Consider the following 19,167-nt stretch of genomic DNA (forward strand, 5'->3'; position numbering starts at 1 on the left):
TTATGTAATCCATTCTAATTGTGGTATTATTTTGTGTGTCGTTTTAATTTACTAAATCGTTTAGAATTAGAAAAAGAAACAAAAAATTATTATTATTATTATTATTATTTGACATTAGGAACTCGAAAGTTCATTGCCGTAAATTCCATCAAAAATTCCGCCATTGAAAAAAAAAAAATTATTAAGACAAAAAATATTTAACGACGTTAAAGAAGATTTCATTGATAATAACGTTGTTAGTTTGAGAAATAAATTGTAATTATTGGCGTAGAAAACGTGGATAACTGAAATTATCAAACCACGGAGCCGAGGTTCCACCAAGTGGGGTAAGCGAGATTACTGGAATGAGAGGAACTCAAAGAGCGAGAAGGAAAAAAAAACAATCCGTGAGAAGTAGAAGTAGAAGTAGAAGTAGAAGTAATAGAAGAAGAAGAAGAAGAAGAAGACTACGGAGGGTGGAAGGGGTGGAGAAACGTAGGGGGTTAAGACGTTGTCCTGCCAACAGGTGGTAGCAACCTCATACCACTCTAGCTAGCTAGCTATCCTCTTCTACCCAACCCCTTTTTCGCCCTCTGTGGCAGCAACCACGACGATAACCCGCGGCGACACCCGATAAAACGGCTCGTAGAAGAGGGTTGGGGGTCTCTGTTACGACGATGCGCACGGGATAAGTGGGTCGTGCAGCATTAGATAGAAAGAGAGAAAAAGAGAGAGAGAGAGAGAGAGAAAGAGAGAAAGAAAGAAAGAGCGTGCTGGTAGCAAAGAAGAAAAACACACTGGAGAGATTATCGGCCTTGGCTACTACTACTACTACTACTCACTCTCGCGCACTACCAAATAATCTTTCGTTCTACCAACGAATTTTCAAAAAGAAACAAAAAAAGAGAGCAAAAGAGAAAGTTGGTAAGGAATACATTTTTCTTGATTTTATTTTTTTTTTTTATTTTGCTACGTTTAAAATAATAATTATATTAATATAAATGAAATTTTATCAAGATCTATGATATCGAGATGAGAATAAAATTGATGGTTGATTCTTCAAAAGATTATTTTCTTTGGATCTGGAATGTAATTCTAAAGTATTATATACGAAAAATGGGAGAATATACGTGGATAAAAAACAGGTATCGGATTTCTTCTAATAAAATAAAAATAAAAAAAAAATAAACAAAAGCAACGATATTCAGTACACGCAACAACAGTTTACAATATTATTTGCTCAAACTTTTTTACGCGGCAAACAGCACTTTCTGAAAAGGGGAGGGAGGAGAGAGAGAGAGAGAGAGAGAGAGAGGAAGAGAGAAAACGAACGAGAAAGCAAAGAGCCAATAAATCTGACGATGTGGAAAGGGTAGCGCGTTCGAAACCGCAGAACTAAACAAACAATAAATTCCATTTGGTAAAACGAACGTTTTCGATTCCCCCGGGGTCCCCTTTTACAAGAGGACAAAGGCCCGTTTGTTGGGTCCGTTGCTACAAAGGATTCCATTGGCAGCTACGCTGCAGTGTACCAATGTGCACCATGAACGCATATACCTCCTCTCTTTCTCATTCTATCTTTTTTTTCTTCTTCTCTTGTGTACCTTGAGATATATCGCGAAGTTCATCGCAGAAAGAAACGAAAAGATGAATTTTTAAATAATTTATCGAATATGTAAGATTTGTTCCTTTTTTTTTCTTATTACAATCACGGATATATTATAATCACGTTTAAACGAATAATACGCAAAATTAGAAAGTTAAATGAACATCTTTGTAAGATATGTTTCTAACAATAATTTATTCACAGAACGATGAAATAAGTTGAATAGATCTAAAATGGTCATTGATATTTTCCAATAATAGTCTATTGAAGAAGTAGTTTCTTCTTGGTAAGATGTAAGGAACAATGGCAAATGCAAGCCCATATACGAAAATTATATACATTGAAGTTGAATATAAGAGGGAAGAATTGGCGTGGAGAAAATGGCAAAGAAAATGATGAGAAGAGAGGGAATCCAAAGTAGAGAGAACTTATAGTGAAACGTTCGGAAGGCACAAACAACGCACAACGGGCAAAGACATACATATATATATATATATATACAGAGATACTACGTTCTATAGCTGTATAAAATGGCGCGTCGCATGAATTATGAATGGATAGAGATACTTCGGAATCGTTGCGTACAGTCCAAAGTAATCGATACCACATAAACTTGCTAGGCAGGCAGGCAGACAGAATAGAAAAAGTGAGATGGGGTGGAAAAGAAAGCATAATACATATGCATGTTCATGGGTATGTATATGTTCATATATACATGTATATATGTATACGTACATTAGTTCTAAGAAGAATCTAGAAAAGAAGTGAACATATTTCAAAGAGTAGTAGTAGTAGATCTTAGACACGCGTTTAGTAAATTACAAAGGAACGATGATCTCAACGTTGGACGAATAGAAAACGTGAGGTGAATGGTGCCGGCGGTACACTGATTCTCGGCATTCGAGAGTTCAAGGGTTTTAAGGTGAAAACGGGACTGTGATTCCAGGCACAAACTGGATCGACGGGTTCCCGACTTGACGAAGCCCTCGACCTCCGACCTCCACCTTACTCTTGGAAATGGAGCTGGAGGTTGAGAGAAAGAGAAGGGAGAGGAAGAAAGTGAGCTTTCGGTAGGACGAAGAAGTTGGTAGTTTACGTATAACCGTGTGGCTTTGCTACACGATACAACTCTCACAGTATCTAATCTCGAAGGGTCGTTTACATACCCGAAACCTTTGTGTCCAATCCAATTTCAAGGAAATTCATTCATTTTTTTTTTTTCACCGTTCAATGTTTCACTTATAGTTTGTTATGTTGGAATAAATTGTACGAAATTGTATGTTAAATAAATAAAAATCAATAAAGAGATATTTCTTAATAATGTATATTGAAGATCTTTCGTTAAAATATTAAACATAGTTGCATAGGTTGCATTTAAAATGTTTAAATGTTAGAAATGTTGTATTCTAAGCAACGCACAGTGCATAAAATGTACTTCTATGTTCTTTATCTTGACGTTAACCTAACATCAAGGAACCTCTTTGACCACTCTCTTCTTTACTTTCTTTCTGATCTTTCGATCGATTGATCGCAAAAGAAGGAAACGATTGAATGTACTTCAGCGCAACGCTGATGTAAAAGTTTAAAGAGGCCACTGTGAATAAGAGCTCGAATAAACTCTTCTCTCTTTTCTTCAAATCAGAAGTATCGATTTTATTCGGTATTTTAAGAGTTCATCAGTCGACAACTATCATATAGATGGTAGTCAAATAGTAATGAACGTTTCATTAACTACACAAGCAATTATTAAAGACATTATTAATTATATCAAAGTTAGAGAGAGAGAGAGAGAGAGAGAGGGAGAAAGAAAGATGAGGAACAATCAATATAACGAATATTGAGTAATCTATAAAAGTATTATCCCATCGTCTAGAATCTCGAAATGGTGGATTAATCGTTTCAAAGGTACTTCTCTGTTCTCTCGATCGTTCAAAGGCTTCCTTCGAACTTAACGGTACCTGCTATCTAATTAATGTTCTCCAAGCATCTTCTGAACATTATTATACACTCACGTAAAGAGTTCTACTACACTTAACTGACCATGGTTGGCTAATAACCGTGGTCACTTCTTTAAGTAATTCTTTTCGATTTTCATTAATTAAACGATATTAAAATAACAAATCGAATTTAAAAGATGCACCGAGTGTCTAGAAAATACAAAAAAAAAAAAATAAAATAAAATAAAATAAAACAAACTACAATAGAAAATTGGTTACTTTTCTATAGTAACATTAGTGACGTTCATGAAAGTGTAGGAGAGAAAGTTAAAGAAAAAGAATGAAGAATGGTGTGGAGGTGAAAAAAAGAAATAAATAAAGAAATAAAGAAAGAAAGGAAGGAAGGAAGGAAGGAAGGAAGGAAGGAAAATTCGCAAGCTTTTCTGGTAGTATTTCGACAGGACGCATTGGTCCATGGTAGAGTGCTCGTCTCTCAGTTCTCGCAAGAAGGACGGACAGATCCCAAATTGAAATGTAATGTACACTCCTCTCCCCTCGCCGACCCTTCCTCTTGGTCCCACCCTTTTCACCAGTTTCCTTCTTCCTCTTCTTCTATCCTTCTCTCTCTCTCTCTCTCTCTCTCTCTCTGTTGCACGTTTCATCCTCATTGGTTTCTCTCTTTCTCACTTACCATCCCCGAAGGAAGATGGTTCGTTCGTTCGTTCATTCGTCGAGGGTGGACCAACTCTCCTAGAGTGAAGCTAGAAGGATAAGTGTAGGTGATTTACCGCTTCGAGCTTAATGGAGGCTGTTTACTGCTAATTAAAACGAAGACCCATTTATTTATACCCCCGTTGTTATCCTGGATCTACCTTGAAACGATTTCACAGATTCGTTGTTGCTACGTAAACTAGTTTTTTTTTTCTTTTCTTTTCTATTTTTTTCTTTTTTTTTTTTTAGATACCATCATCTTTAGCTGTCATTTAAACTACTTTATTTTAAAGAATAACAATTAAATCGATGATGAAATAAGTTATTCATAATATATAGAACAAGTGAAAAAATTACTCATAGTTATACAATAAATTAATTGGTTATTATCTTCGTTCGATTAAATAGCAAAAGGAGTTGTCAAGGTGCATAATATCACACACACACACACACACACGCACACAAACATACAGTTAAAAAGGTAAAAGGAAAATAATGATATCAAAGGTTGAAAGTGAAAGAACATAGAAATCATAAGAAGAAAAAGAAGAAGAAGAAGAAGAAGAAAAAGGAGAATGAAAATAATGGAAAGAAGAGTAAAAGAAATGGAATAGAAGTGTTGCCAAAAAAACAAGAAATGAAAAGAAACGTAAAGACATAATGAGAAAGAAAACTGTCAGTGTTTTAACGAGCTACATCAGCGAGTTGTTCAATCGTCCTTGTTCAGTACAAGTCAACTGGCTGCTGATAATAATAATCATGGGAGTTTAAAAAGGATATGTGAAGACATAAGTAAAATGCATGCACTTTAGCATAGTCTAGATATTTCAAGAGACAACAATATTAACCATTTTTGATATACTTTAACAAACATTACCATATTTTAACATATTCGTTATACGAATAATCTACAATAGTTTCATTTATTTCTTAAATATACACATAAGCGTATCCTAATCAAGATTTAATTGAAGTTTCTACTAACCCAAGTAAGCTACTGCTCACTCAGACTTCATTTTGCAGACTGTTTTATTATGACCGAAGTAATCATTGCGAATAGAAAAGGGAACATTAGCTGCGTAGATAAAAGAGAGATACTTCGGTAAGGTCAATACAGAAAACGAAGTCCTTACAAACTTTCACGAGTAGTAGAAAGAAAGAAAGAAAGAAAGAGAAGAGAAGAGAAGAGAAGAGAAGGGAGAGAAAGAGAAAGCGTCGAAGGTATTCGAAGGAGCAGTGGAAATGGAGCTTTTATACGAAAGTACTCCATATCACTTTATTTAAGATTTACCCTCTCACTCGCCCCTTTCAACCCCCAACAAGACTCGTCCATTTCACTGCCCACCCCCCCCTCTCCTATCACTCTCTTTCTCTCTCTCTACTTCTTTCTTATTCTCTCTTTTTCTCTTTCTATATCCCTTTCTCTGTTGAGTCTGCCTAAACCACCTACCCACCCATTGAAACCCACCCCCCCTCCCAGTTCACGGGACGGCCGCTTGGTCGTTTTACTATCCTTAAGCTCGATCCTCGCTTCTCGAGCTTCTTTCTGTATCGACGTCTTTACTTTGCCTCTCTTCTTCTTCTTACTACTACTACTACTACTACTACTACTATTACTACTTCCCTTTTCTCAACCCACTCCAAAACGTTTTGTTTGTTTATTTCACACTGCCCTCTTTTAACATGATCCACCGTTCACAACGTCGTACCACACTTTATTCCTATCCATTGAATAGCTCACAAAATCACCCTTCTTAAATCGTAGTATGTATATATATATAAATCATTCTGGTGTTTGCACACTGTATTTATATAACCAAATGAAAAAGACCTAATTATTCATTAGTTATTTAATATACGATTTGGACATACATAAATAATCATAGATTTAATGCTTTTCTCAGAGAGAATACTATTATTATTTTTATTATTATTATCATTAATATTAATATTATTATTATTATTATTATTATAAAGGAATTTGTTTGCATTTCAGTTTAAAATTCTCGTAATGTCAGTTGACTTTATTGTTAGTGAGTACTGTATCTCGTATTAAAATTGGCAAAATAATACGAACGAAAGTGGATAAGAAAAAAAAAGGAAAAAAAAAAGAAAAAAATTTTGTTGAATCGAAATTATGAAAAAATAACAAACGGTTTATTTAAATCTTCGCGAAACAGGTAAAAGTTACTCATTTATTCTTAGAATTATTCAAACTTTAGCATAACGAATCAGATTTGCTCTGCTACCAGCTTGGAAAAAGGTTTTCCCTAGGACAAACTATTTTTAATACGACAATGGGATACTGTTGGGTTTCCTTGAAAGAAGCAGCGTCTAAAGGCCTTTTTGAAAGAGAAAAAGACAGAGAGAGAGAGAGAGAGAGAGAGAGAGAACGAAGGAAAAGTAGAAAGAGGAGGGTGAAGGTACTCTTAAAAGGTGTTGTTAAAACCTTCCTTCGTCCTGTAAGACACCGCTCGTCGGCACCTTTAATTAAAGTCATAAATCAATGTCAATTAGCTCGTTCGTGAGACGACGCATAATTAATTATAATTAACAATTAATAATAAAATAATGATTCGTAGCAGGTGCGAAGGCTTCACGCGAGTCATCCCTTAGAAGAAATCTTTCTCTAGCTTGTCGTTGTTTTTAAATTAAAAAAAAAAAAAAAAAAAAAAAAACTAAAAAAAAAAAAGGCAAAAAGAACAAAAAAGAAAAGAAAAGCCATAACGAATGAATGAATTTTGTTCATAATCGCAAAACTTCGATTTCTTTTCTTTCTTCTGATTTCTTTATTATTATTATTATTACTATTATTATTATTATTATTATTATTATTCTTGTTTCATTTTTTTTCTCTTTTTTACACTAATGACACGTCAATTTTAACAAGTGGGTTACCGAACGCACAACCGGTCGCGTCAAATTAAACGTAAAATGATCTTCGAGGCGGAGGTTAAAGAAGAAGAAGAAGACTGGTACGAAGTTGGGACGATTACGATGAGATATTCGAATATATTTAATGGAAGGGTATCTCTCTTGGTGTGTTCAAAGGGTCTTTCGCGAGGAGGCGAGGAGAGCAGGTGATCGTTGTGATGGGGAGAGAAACGACCAGCTCGACCGGTTTACATGAGCTCCGAGGATCCAAGAGAACGCCTTTTACCCTTAACACGAGTGCGACAGAAATCGAAAGAGAGAGAGAGAGAGAGAGAGAGATTGTAGGAGTCGTGGGGAAGTGGGGAAGGGAAACGATTGTGAGAGGTTGCATTCATGTGTATGGGTATGTGTATGTATGTACGTGAACGAATACTAGAAGAGGGTGAAACAGAAGAGAGAGAGAGAGAGAGAGAGAGAAGGTGAGGTTCGACAAATCGAAGCCTTTATATAGTTGGATCGTTCTTGAATCCTTGTTTGTATGCAATCTAATACAATTAGAAATGTTCTTTGTTTGTTTGTTGTATTTGACAAATATTGTCAATGCTTAAACGCGAATACGATACTATACTATACGAAACTTTTATTACGGTACATAAAGTTTTTTTCTTAAATAAAGTAAACATTAGGACGTTCGTCGTGTAATTTAAAATCATTGATTTAAAAAATACAAAAAAAAAAAGAAAGAAAATGATTGAAGCACGTAATTAAACGATATAATGTTTTTAATGCAATTTATAATTTGTTTTTTTTTTTTTTTTTATTTTTTTTTATAGATAGCACCAAAAATTTAAGATGAAACTTTAAGATAGTTGCGATTGCGGAGGCGGTGGAGGATAATAAAGAAAAAGAAAGAAATATTAAATCGAATATCGAATCAATAAACGAAGGGAGAGAGAGAGAGAGAGAGACAGAGAGAGTTAACGAGGTATTCAAGGAATCATCGTAGGGATCTAGCAAAGCTCTTTCCTCCTCCTCAAATACGACCAGCCTTCTTCTTCTTCTTCTTCTTCTTCTTCGTTTATCCCCACTTCCCAAGTTCTTCCTAACGAAGCTGGCGTTGTGCTCACTCGCTCACTTTATACTCTTTCTTCTTCTACACATTCAATCCCCCTGTCGTTCTCTCTCATTCTCTTTTTCTATTTTTTAGTTTCTCCCCCTCCCTTCAACCCGTGTTGTGTTTTACGAACACACTAGTACCATTACACGACTCTTCTGTATGCTAGGACTTCGATTACCTACCACTTGTTTGCCGAACATCTGCAAATGGAAGTGAAAGAGAAAGAGAGACAGAGAGAACATAGAAAGATAAGAGATTACTGTTGTATGTGTGTGTGTGTGTATGTGTATATATATATAAAGATTTCATTAGAATGAATATTATATAGAAAATGATTTCAAAACACGTTCAATCATTTGAATTATTTGTAAATATCTAAACAGAAATTATCGTATTTTTACTTAAACAATTTCATACATATATATACACATATATATTAATCCAATCATTCGAATCGGGATTTAAAAAAATCATCAAACCGGTTATTGTAATCCACTGGTACTAAAAACGAGCTTCAAGTTGTTTAACTTGTCTTTTTCTTTTATTTATTTCTCATTGAAAAATCTAACTGAAAAGAAAATGAGGAAAGAAAACATGGTTCTCTTTTCTCTGGTGTTATAACGAAACTGAGGAAGCTTCCAAAATACGAGAAGAAAGAAAGGGGGATGATGACGTTTAAGCGAGAGATTCTCTCTCTCTGTCTCTCTCTTTCTCTCATCTCTATTTCTTCTCATTTTATCTCTTCAAACTAACGAAAAATCGAGTCTTCGTTCTCACCTTCTCGCAAGCTTACTCTTCTGGCTACATAATGACACTTTTACACGCGGATAATGGGGCTCCAAAGGCACGCACAATGTGGCACAAAGCGTGACTGGAACCCTGAAGCGGGTATAAAAACATACGCGTGTGCAGCACATCGGGGAGAGTAAAAAAAAAAAAAAAAAAAAAAAAGAGAAAGGAGGAAAGGAAAGGGGAAAGAGAACTGGTGGGAGAAAGAAGATGGTCGTAAAGGGATAAAAAGACAAAGACAAAAAAAGAGAATGAAAGAAAGGGAGAGATCTAAAGGACGAAAGAAGAAGAATAAAGATAGACAGAGGAAACAGGTCTCTTTCTGTCTTTCTGTCTCTCTCTCTCTCTCTCTCTCTCTCTCTCTCTCTCTCTCTCTCTTTCTTTCTTCATTTCTGTATATGTTCTATTTATTACATCATGAACACGCGAAGCTCGTATTTTAAAACGCAGAAGAAGTAAAAAGAGAAAGAAAGAGATAGAGCGAGGGAACACGAAGCAAAAGGGTAGAGAGAACTACCGAGAAAAGGAACAACGTAACAAGAGATGAAAAAAAAAAAAAAAAAAAAAAGAACTGAACTCATTTGCGAGACATTAACCAATTACTTTTTGCGAAAAAGGGGTTTCGGTTATCTTCAACTTTTCTTTACGTTCTACCCCACCAATAATCTTTTCATGCAAGTAACCCTCTCTTTTACCACCAATACCCGTTTCTTTTTCTCTCAACTTCGATAGAAACCAGACTCTTTCAGCAGGCATCAACCCGTCATCGGTTAACCATCTCAAATCCTGTCTATTCATTCCGTTATTATTTTCTTTTCTTTACAAACGAGCAAAAGTATCAGTTAAACGAAGGTCCATTGTAATGAAAAGAAATGTATTATTGTTTATCGCACACGTGTACGCATGAATAACAAAATTGTAAGTATGTATCATCAGGTTTATGAGGTAAACCCCTCGTGCACATCAGACGTTATTCTTTCAACCAAGCGTAACCTGCTATAATGAATCAGTTTGACTCAATGATGATTCCCCACATTCTCCTCTAAATCTCTTCTATCCTTAATCACTATCACAGATGCACGGAATATTCTCTAACTATTCTACACTCTGCATTTTAACCCTCCACCCTGCTCGTATCCAACGAATACTCTGCGTGCCAGGATAGTTCGTATTATTCTGATCCTAAGTGGAATCGGTGCTTCAATGTTCGATTAGAGTATTTTGGGCATACGAAACTAAGTTTATTCGTTAAGAGTGCTGATCCTTTTGATGATTTATAACTTGACCAACAATTTCAACTTCAAACGGACAATAATTATTGGGTCTTTGATTCTACTCTTCAGAAAAGCGCACATAATTGAAGAAGACTCCATAAATTATACATTAACAATATCAAAGACTAGAGAAGCGATTCAATGGACATCGAATATTGGAAATTTCGTTCGATATATTTCACGCTTGATACTGTTCTTTTTCTTTCTTCTTTTTTTTTTCTTTTTTCTTTTATCTTCTTCCTCCCAAATTTAGTTAAATTTTTTTGTAACACTAAAACACTTTTCCGCTCGCCCACAACCCGTTCCAATTCAGTAGCTTAAGCAACGCTTTTTACTACCACGCTTCGAGTCACTAATGGTTCATCAGGGTGATACGTTAATGGATGCCGCCGCATTTACCTCGACCTTTGCTATAATAGCGATTAAAATTTAGGTTGTATGAGAGATTGAAGCTATTTAAAAAAAAAGAAAAAATCAAAGTCTTTCACTTTTATTTTGTGAAAGCTTCCATCTTTTAATAAGAAAGTACGCTTACCTAGGAAAACATTATCTTGCATATAACAAGTTACCTTCAGCCTCATCCTACCATTTTCTATACTAAAAGTTCGTATTCCGATGAGAAAACGATGGTAAATGGTCGATCAAACGAAGACAGAATGACCGTCAGGTTAACGCAATAAAGAGATGGACTAGACGTTGATTCTATACGTCAGGGGTATCATGATAATGAAATATCGGATGTAACTTACCTCGTTTTGCAATGAACTTTCATTACAAATGAAATGCCGTGTTATATTGAGAAAAATGTTGCCAAGGCTATAAATCACGTCTCGCTTTAACTTAATTCGGATTGGTACACCAGCTGTAGGCACAATCGTTAGGCGAGCAAAAAAAAATGTCTAAGCTTTGATTTGATTTTACTTTGATCAGACTGTAAAAACGAAACCCAAATTTAACTGAACTTTTAACCTCTTAGACACGGCTGAATGTTGCGCGGTACCGTTTCTTTGAACGACAGGGTTCAACGATACAACTACAATGTGTGACAAACAATGCTGTTCTCTACGCGAATATATTTTAATGAAGTTTTAAATAATTAAATTATAATATTTCTTAAAGAAATAATACCCATATGCTTTAATATTAACAATTCAATTTAATAATTAATAATAAAATTAGGTATAGTATATTTTAAAAGATGTTATCCGTGAAAGCCACTACAGTGGCGCGTAGTGTCTAAAAGGATTAATCCCAAAAAAAGAAAGAAACAAAAAATAAAATAAAATAATAACAATTGATGAACAATCATAGACATTTGTTTAAAAAATAATATTATAAATAACGTTATTTGATTTTAACGAATAAGAAAACACAGACTATCTAACTAAAGGATAGATAAGACGAAACCATGATATAGACTAAATCCCGACAAACGAAGATAGAAATGGTGGCAGTTATTCTGGAGAGTAGCGCGTAGTGTGTACTCATGAGAAAGGATGACGAGAGGAGAACGAAGAGGTTAGGTTATATAGAACGGGGGCTGGCTCTCTCTCCGATCTAATATCTCACGGGGTGGTGTGGCGAGGCGGTGGTGGCAATGTCGGAGACGGCAGAGAGCACATATCATATTGTTAATCTCAAAACCGCGTCTATAAGAATCCACTTAATGAAATTTCCGTCGTAGTCGACCGACCGCACGAGCGCCGATTGGTCGGCTACAGGAGAAAGCCTCCTGTGCTCGTGTGTCCCGGTGCCTGCATGGCGGTGGCATTGTGGAGCAATTAATAATGTCATATTGCACCCCCCTTGCTTTCTACCCTCCTAGCCCTCATCCCCACCCTCTTTCTATCCTGGGTCCCTCCACCCCACCCCACCCACTAAAGTACTTCGTCTAAACGCCCCAGGCATACAACTACCACCAACAGTACCACCACCCCCAACTCCCAACCCCCGAGACGAATAGAGAAAGAGAGAGACAGGGAACTATGTAGGAGTGTACCTACTGTACCGTGGCGAAGCTGGAGTAGAAGGAAGAGGTGGGCACCCTGACTGCTGGCTTGGATATAGGCTGTTGTGAATATTACATTCCCGGTGTATATAGACGCTGCGGGTCTCTCGGTAACGCTTCCAGGAGGGTGAGACGGTGCGCCCGTCAGGGTGGGACGGGGACGGAGCACAATAAGACGGTGCAAGCAATTAATTTTCGGGCTTTTGCTAATTAAATTTTTGCCTGTCGCGTAGACCGCTCTCTCTTTCTCTCTCTCTCTCTTTCTCTTTCTTTTTCTCCCTTCCTTGAGAGTCTGCCTTCTATCTATATTGGGTGATCTTATCGCGCCGGCCTTCTTTTTTCGATTATTATTAGTTTTTTTTTTTTTTTCGTAATATCGTGTAATGATAAATAAGGCTTTATTGATTATTCGTCTATCGTTTTTTTTTTCTATTCTTAAACAACGATTTTGAATCTTATCGTAATTCCCACATAAAAATTATATATTATATTTAACATATTTTACAAACTAGTATTATTTTCTTGTAATAATATATTAGATAAAAAAAAATATCAAACGACAAACAAATAACTCAGGTTACATGGGAGGGAGTTTCTTATCGATATTATTCTCTATGTGGAAATAACATTTAGAAAAAAAGAAGTCCTAGTTGTATTTGCTTAGCATGTTCTAGCTCGTTTACCGATAAAATATACCATGCGCAGGCTCGTAAAAATCAAGCTTACGCGAAGTTTTTCGATATTGATATCACCAAACCGAGTGATATGAAAATTTATTGAACACGAACGTCTCTCTCTCTCTCTCTCTATATTCCAGTTTTATATTCTTTCTATAAAATAAAAGAAAAATAGAAATAGAGAAACAGCTAGAGAATTTTGTTATTTCTTATAAATGATATATATATATATATATATATATATATATATATATATATATATATATTTTTTTTAATATTCTTTATCATTATAATTATCTTTGTAATTATTTGCTTCTAAAATGTGCTGTAAATAACGATCTTTGTAATAAGATATAAGAAGAAGTATCGACGAGCCAACAGGTTGTAAGACAATCGAGAAGACCTTCGAATTATAGTTGAGACGTTAAGAAGACCTTCTGCGACTGGTGTATCGGTTTAATCGAATTTGATGCAATTAAAGCTTCCCGATGTAGAAAATTCTATCCCCTGGCATCGTCTTCTCTCAAAATAATTACGGACTCAGGTGTCCCTCGTTCATAGGTGTTCAAAGATACACCTGTATCCGTTGTCTTGTTTTTTTTTTTTTTTTTTTTTTTTTTCAATTTCCAGGCAAACATCTATTCCTACAACGATAGTATAATAGGAAGAGACGCGAAATGACACGCAGACAATTGGGTCGTTAAAATCATTCTATTTGTTTCATTGAAAATTTCATTATACCACCAATATCTTTTGTTTTATTTTATTTTATTTATTTTTTTTTTTTTTTAAAAACAACGATTCATATCGTAAGAATAAAGTGTATAAATAGAGAATACATTAAATAAATAATAAAATAAATATGTATATCATAAGAATATATAATCATAAAAATAAATTGAAAAATTAAATTACAAAAAAAAAACAAGTATAAAAGAGAGAGAGAGAGAGAGAGAGAGAGAGAGAGAGAAATGGACAAAAATAAAAATACATATGTAGAAAGAAGAAGGATACAATGTTGAGAAAGAAATGAATTGCTGTAAATATTAGTCAGTCAGTCGAGGAGATAAGTGTTAGAAAGAGAAAGAGATAAAAAGAAAAGAAAAGAAAAACAAGTAAGAAAGAGAGAGAGAGAGAGAATCAAAGGGAGGAGAGGTGGGCAGAAAGAGGGTCATTCGGCCCACGGGCCCCGATTTTCTTCGGTTGTAAACGAGCTGCCGTCTCTGCCCACCGTTTCGCGACCGCCTTGACTCTTGCTCTCGTAAAAACCCGGTCTGGTTCTTTCGCTAATCGACAACAAACACATTGTCTCTCTATTGTTGCACCGACCGGTCATCCCCTACGGCCAACCCGCACGCGGGTACCTCTACCTACCTTCTTTAGTTCTACTCTCGTACTCGTAATTTCAATTTGACGTTTTAATTCGTTTTCTTTGTTAAAAATGATTTTTGTTTTTTCTTCTTTTCTTTTTACTATGTAATTGATTAAAACGAGGAACGTGAAATAAAAATACAAAATAATAATTATATTATGTAAAAATGAGCCGGCTTTGAAAAAAACCAAGGTAAAATACAAACGTAAAGCTCTCGGTAGGGGTACCTTTTGCAAAAGCTTTTTTTTTTTTTTTTTTTTTTTAACAATTTAGCACGAATCGTAGTTAATCTAACGTAAATTCTCTTCTACGGGCGTTTGGCGTTGTTATAAAATAGCTAAAGAGATACGGCACGTTGTACGTACATAAATGGTTATGTAAAAAAATATGCGTAGAGACCAACAAACACAAACATATACGAATCATATATATATATAGAATACATATATGTATGAGTATGTGTATAGTATGGAATTATAAGCCGATATGCGAGAGGATAGGTTTGTGCGTGCGTAGGCGTGAACGTGCGTTCCCGAAAGAAGCATGCGACAGTAGAAGCTTTTACTTCGGAAAGTATCGTACGATATCTCACTGACGGTGTTCGTGAGAAATTCTATTTATTCTCGCCTGCGTCCCAATAAACGTAACGCTCGAAGCATGCATAAATTACCGCAAGCTAGCGAACGAACGAGTGTGCTTGCCCGTCTCCCTAACCACCCACCAACCCATCCACCCATCCTAGCACGCTCACACATACACACGTTATAGTGGCAAATGTACCTACTACGTAACTTGCATTTTTTATTTTAACATCGTCTCTATAAATTTAAATCGAAAATGATGGTCGTTATTATACGGCACAACGAATGTACAATAAAGAAACGACGACGACGATGACGACGACATCGGTGTAAATTAATTTAAAAAACATCAATCAAATGGTGGTAGTAGTAGATGGTTTATATCGTATTATGTGATTTTCAATACACATCGAGACACGGTTTTACTATGCACGTGCATTTAACCATTTAAATACGCTTAAGTGAAAACGTATATATATATATAAAATTTAGTTAGATTAAGTGAAAATCATTTGAAACGTTAAGGAATTCATCAGGTATATATCAAGATTTGACTAAGTAATTAACGTAAAGTCGTTGAAAATGAAATCACGCTATTCCCCGTAACTTTCATCGTAGTTTTGTTGATTTACTAACTGCTTTAGTACTCCTTTCAAAAGACGAAGAGAAAGAGTAATTTTAGTAAAAACAAATTATCGTCGAACTATGCTAGCGATTATTATGGACAGATAACTGATTTTAACCGCGTTCTTATATAATTTTATTTAAATTAACAAAACTATATATATATATATATATATAGTATATTTTGTATTACGTTTCGAAACGAAAAATTTCTTTATGGAAAAATTACTTTGCTTATTTCAAAGCATAAATCAAAGAGAGAAAGAGAGAGTGAGATAGAAGCGAATTCAATATCAAAGAAGGCAGATTACTCAGTTTATGCAACCGTAGTATGATCGGCTAATTAACTTTTCTTTTCGATTTAATTTACCACCAATTATCTCGAATAGCATGTCTTGAGTGAAACGTTGCAGGGAGAGTGGAAAGGAGGGGACAGGAGAGAGAGAGAGAGAGAGAGAGAGAGAGAGAGAGAGAGAGAGAGAAAGAGAGAAAAAGTGAAACGATTTAAGCATTATCAAGAGTCATTTTCCGTCATCAGAAGGTACGTCGAATAACATGAGGCTGGTCAAGTAAAGGAGTATATTTTTCCCCTCCCTCTCCCCCACCCCTCATCTTTTTCCACTTCCATATATTTTTTTTCGTATTTTTTTTTTCTTTAATTCTTTAATTTTTAAACACAAGATAAGAATCCGTTGTATAATACTCGTCACTCGTTGGTATATAACAATAACGTAATTAACTCCTACCAACCAAGACGATTTCCTTCTACCAACGTTAATCGTTATCTTCGTTTTTTTTTTCTTCTGCAAATTTCCTTGATTCCATGAATTTTGTATAAAAACGAGGTACTTTATCACGTGTTGGGTTTATGTTGCGTGAGCGATTGAAATCGGTGGTTTTTTTTTATTTCTTTTTACATGTTCCCCTCGTACACACATATTCTCCAATATGCATGGAAAAACGTGGACTTGTCACGATTATTTACATTGTTTGCATATTTTAATACATTTTTGCTTTTTTCTTGTTTAATAGACGCAGCATATAGCGAAAGGGAATACACATAAATAAAATAAAAAAAATAAATAACAAAGAAAAGTACGAATTAACTGCGAATTAAAAAAAAAAAGGGGGAAAAATGTCTAAAGAAACACGAAAATATACAACGGAAACAGTCAGAAGAAATTAAATGGTAGTCCTTGTGTGATTTAAGAACTATTTCTTAATTTGCACCGTCGCTAATACGTGTGAATATTTTATTTTTGCTTTCATTGTAAAGCATAGTTAGAACAATAAACAGTCATGTCAGTCCCGCAATAGTAGTAGTAATAATAATAGTAATAGTAATAGTAATAGTAATAGTAGTAGTAGTAGTAGTTCCTTCTTGTTATTCCGGAAGACCTCTCTCGTAACGCAAGTGGTGCTCAATGCGAAAAATCCTTCGATTATATTATTATTCAAAAATAATTGCGATAATCTTTACAACGAAATAAGATGATGATGATGATAATAATAATAATATAATATAAAACAAATCTAGAAAAAAAGAAAGATAAATAAAGAAATTATTACGTTATTACATTAAATTCTAAATAACGTTTAATATTCGTTAAACTAATAAAAAGTATTTTCAAGGAATATTCTGAAGGAACTATAATGAGAAACAGAGGAAGAAAGACACACACATACATACAACACACATACATACACATACACAACAGCAGCAAATATATATGAGAACTCAGGCGCATGCGCGTCTCTAAATGTATGCGTATGCAGAAGAGTGGGAGTGAACGGGGTAAGAGGAGGACGGAGGAAGAGTAATGGTGGGTGGAGGTGGAAGAGGAGGAAGAGGAAGAGAAGGGTAAAGAGACGGTGAGAGAAAGAGAAAGAGAGAAGTAGAAAGAGAAGGGGAAAGAGAGAGAAAGATAAAGAGAGATAGAGAGAGAGAACGAAGACAGGAACCCCGGCTAATTAAAACCGCGGATAGTAATTAATTAAGCAGACGTCAGAGGAGATCCTAGGATTCTACATTGGGCAGGGGTTCTCGACTCTCGCGAAATTGCTGGGAAATCGATGTCGAATTTCACCGATCCTCGCTCGTCCGAGGATCTCCAGCTCGCGACAGGATAACAGCCGGCTAGCTAGCGTTTCTTCCTTCTCTTTCTCTTTCTCTCTTTCTCTCTTTCTTTATTTCCCCTTTCGATCTAACCAACCATTCCCCTATCTCTCTCTTTCTTTCTCTTTCATTTTATCTCTTTCCTTCCAACAATGTGAATGACTCGGCAATTGAAAATTTTCTCTTACCCGCGACGATGTTTAATTAACGTCTTTTTAAAAAGAACGATCCTCGACTATTTTCTTTAGACCCGCCCGCCATAATCCGAGAGGAACGTTCCTCTCGCGTACAATTAATTGCGGAGGTAACAAGGAAGAAGCATAATATAAGAAAGGCACCCTTGTCTACCCTATCCATCTCCCCACCATACCCCGTGACGATGGTTGGTCGTCTCTTCGAAAGAACGAAAGAGACAGAGTTAAAGAGAAAGAGAGAGAGAAGGAGAAAGCGTTTCTCGATTAGATCGAAGCACTTTAGCCGAGGAAAAATTGACCTTCCCACTCTCCTTCTTTCTCTCTCTTTCTTTCTCTCTCTCTCTCTCTCTCTCTCTTTCGCTCAAGAAAATTGCCCCTTATCGAAAACTAGCTCGCTCCGATTCGAACTTATACCAATTAATGTTATTACTTTCTTGGGGGGATGTTAGAAAGGAGTAGTAACATCGTACATATCCACTTCTTTTTCTATCCTTTTTACTCTTTTTTCTGTTTTTCCTTTTTTTTTTTTCTTCCTTTTGCTTCAATCCAGTATACCATTCGTTTCTCTATCTTTTCCTTTCTCTCTTTGTAGTAGTAATAGTAGTAGTAGTGACTTTCGTGGAACCTACCGACGAGGGGTAGGTAACCACCATGTTTCGGTATAGCACAGATGGGGTTGCTATGAGGATCGTGAACGTGTATATACTATACGTTTGTGTGTTAGTGTGTGAATGTCTATGAAACGAACGAGAGGGTGTACGAGTCGACATCTTAAGTATATTGTGCTAGATAAGAAGCGGAGGCGACCAATCCTTTTTCGTATTAACAATGGTGTTATACAACGTGATGTGGAACCAGCAGCGAAGATCTGTTAACGACGATTGCTTTTCTTCTATTTTTCTTCTTCCTATCTTCGCTATGTGCTCGATGATACGCTTTTTACGTGCTTTCGGTTACTTCTTTTATATTATCATGGTTGTTAACGTCAAATATTTCTTTATACTTTTAAGGGCGAAACTAATGTAAGATTTATTATCAAATATAACCAATGTAATAGGACATTTTCTTTTTTCATTACCGAATATTTGATATTATTCGAAATCCAATTTCGATTTAAATTTGAAAAACATTATAATAAATCAAAGTTCATAATAAATAATGTTTCTAACAATAATACTTTTACGATCAAACAGTCGAAAACCAGGTGTATCGAAATATAATATATTATGGACATTAGTTTCTTTTGGTCCTTTCTTCCATCCTACGTCTAACCCATAGAAACCCCATATTTCCATTTTGCACTTTGGC

The 19,167-nt window shown here is 35.4% G+C and overlaps 1 protein-coding gene across 2 annotated transcripts in view; it reads right to left on the reverse strand.

The window, feature by feature from the left end:
* The window catches only part of LOC107067182 (uncharacterized), a 108,209-nt gene that overhangs the window by 83,493 nt on the left and 5,549 nt on the right, over window positions 1-19,167 (reverse strand). The window lies entirely within an intron of this gene.

The sequence above is a fragment of the Polistes dominula genome, unplaced genomic scaffold (genome assembly GCF_049000335.1).
Source record: "Polistes dominula isolate Pdom_NZ unplaced genomic scaffold, Pdom_raw_medaka contig_16, whole genome shotgun sequence".
In the NCBI taxonomy this organism is placed as follows: Eukaryota; Metazoa; Arthropoda; class Insecta; order Hymenoptera; family Vespidae; genus Polistes; species Polistes dominula.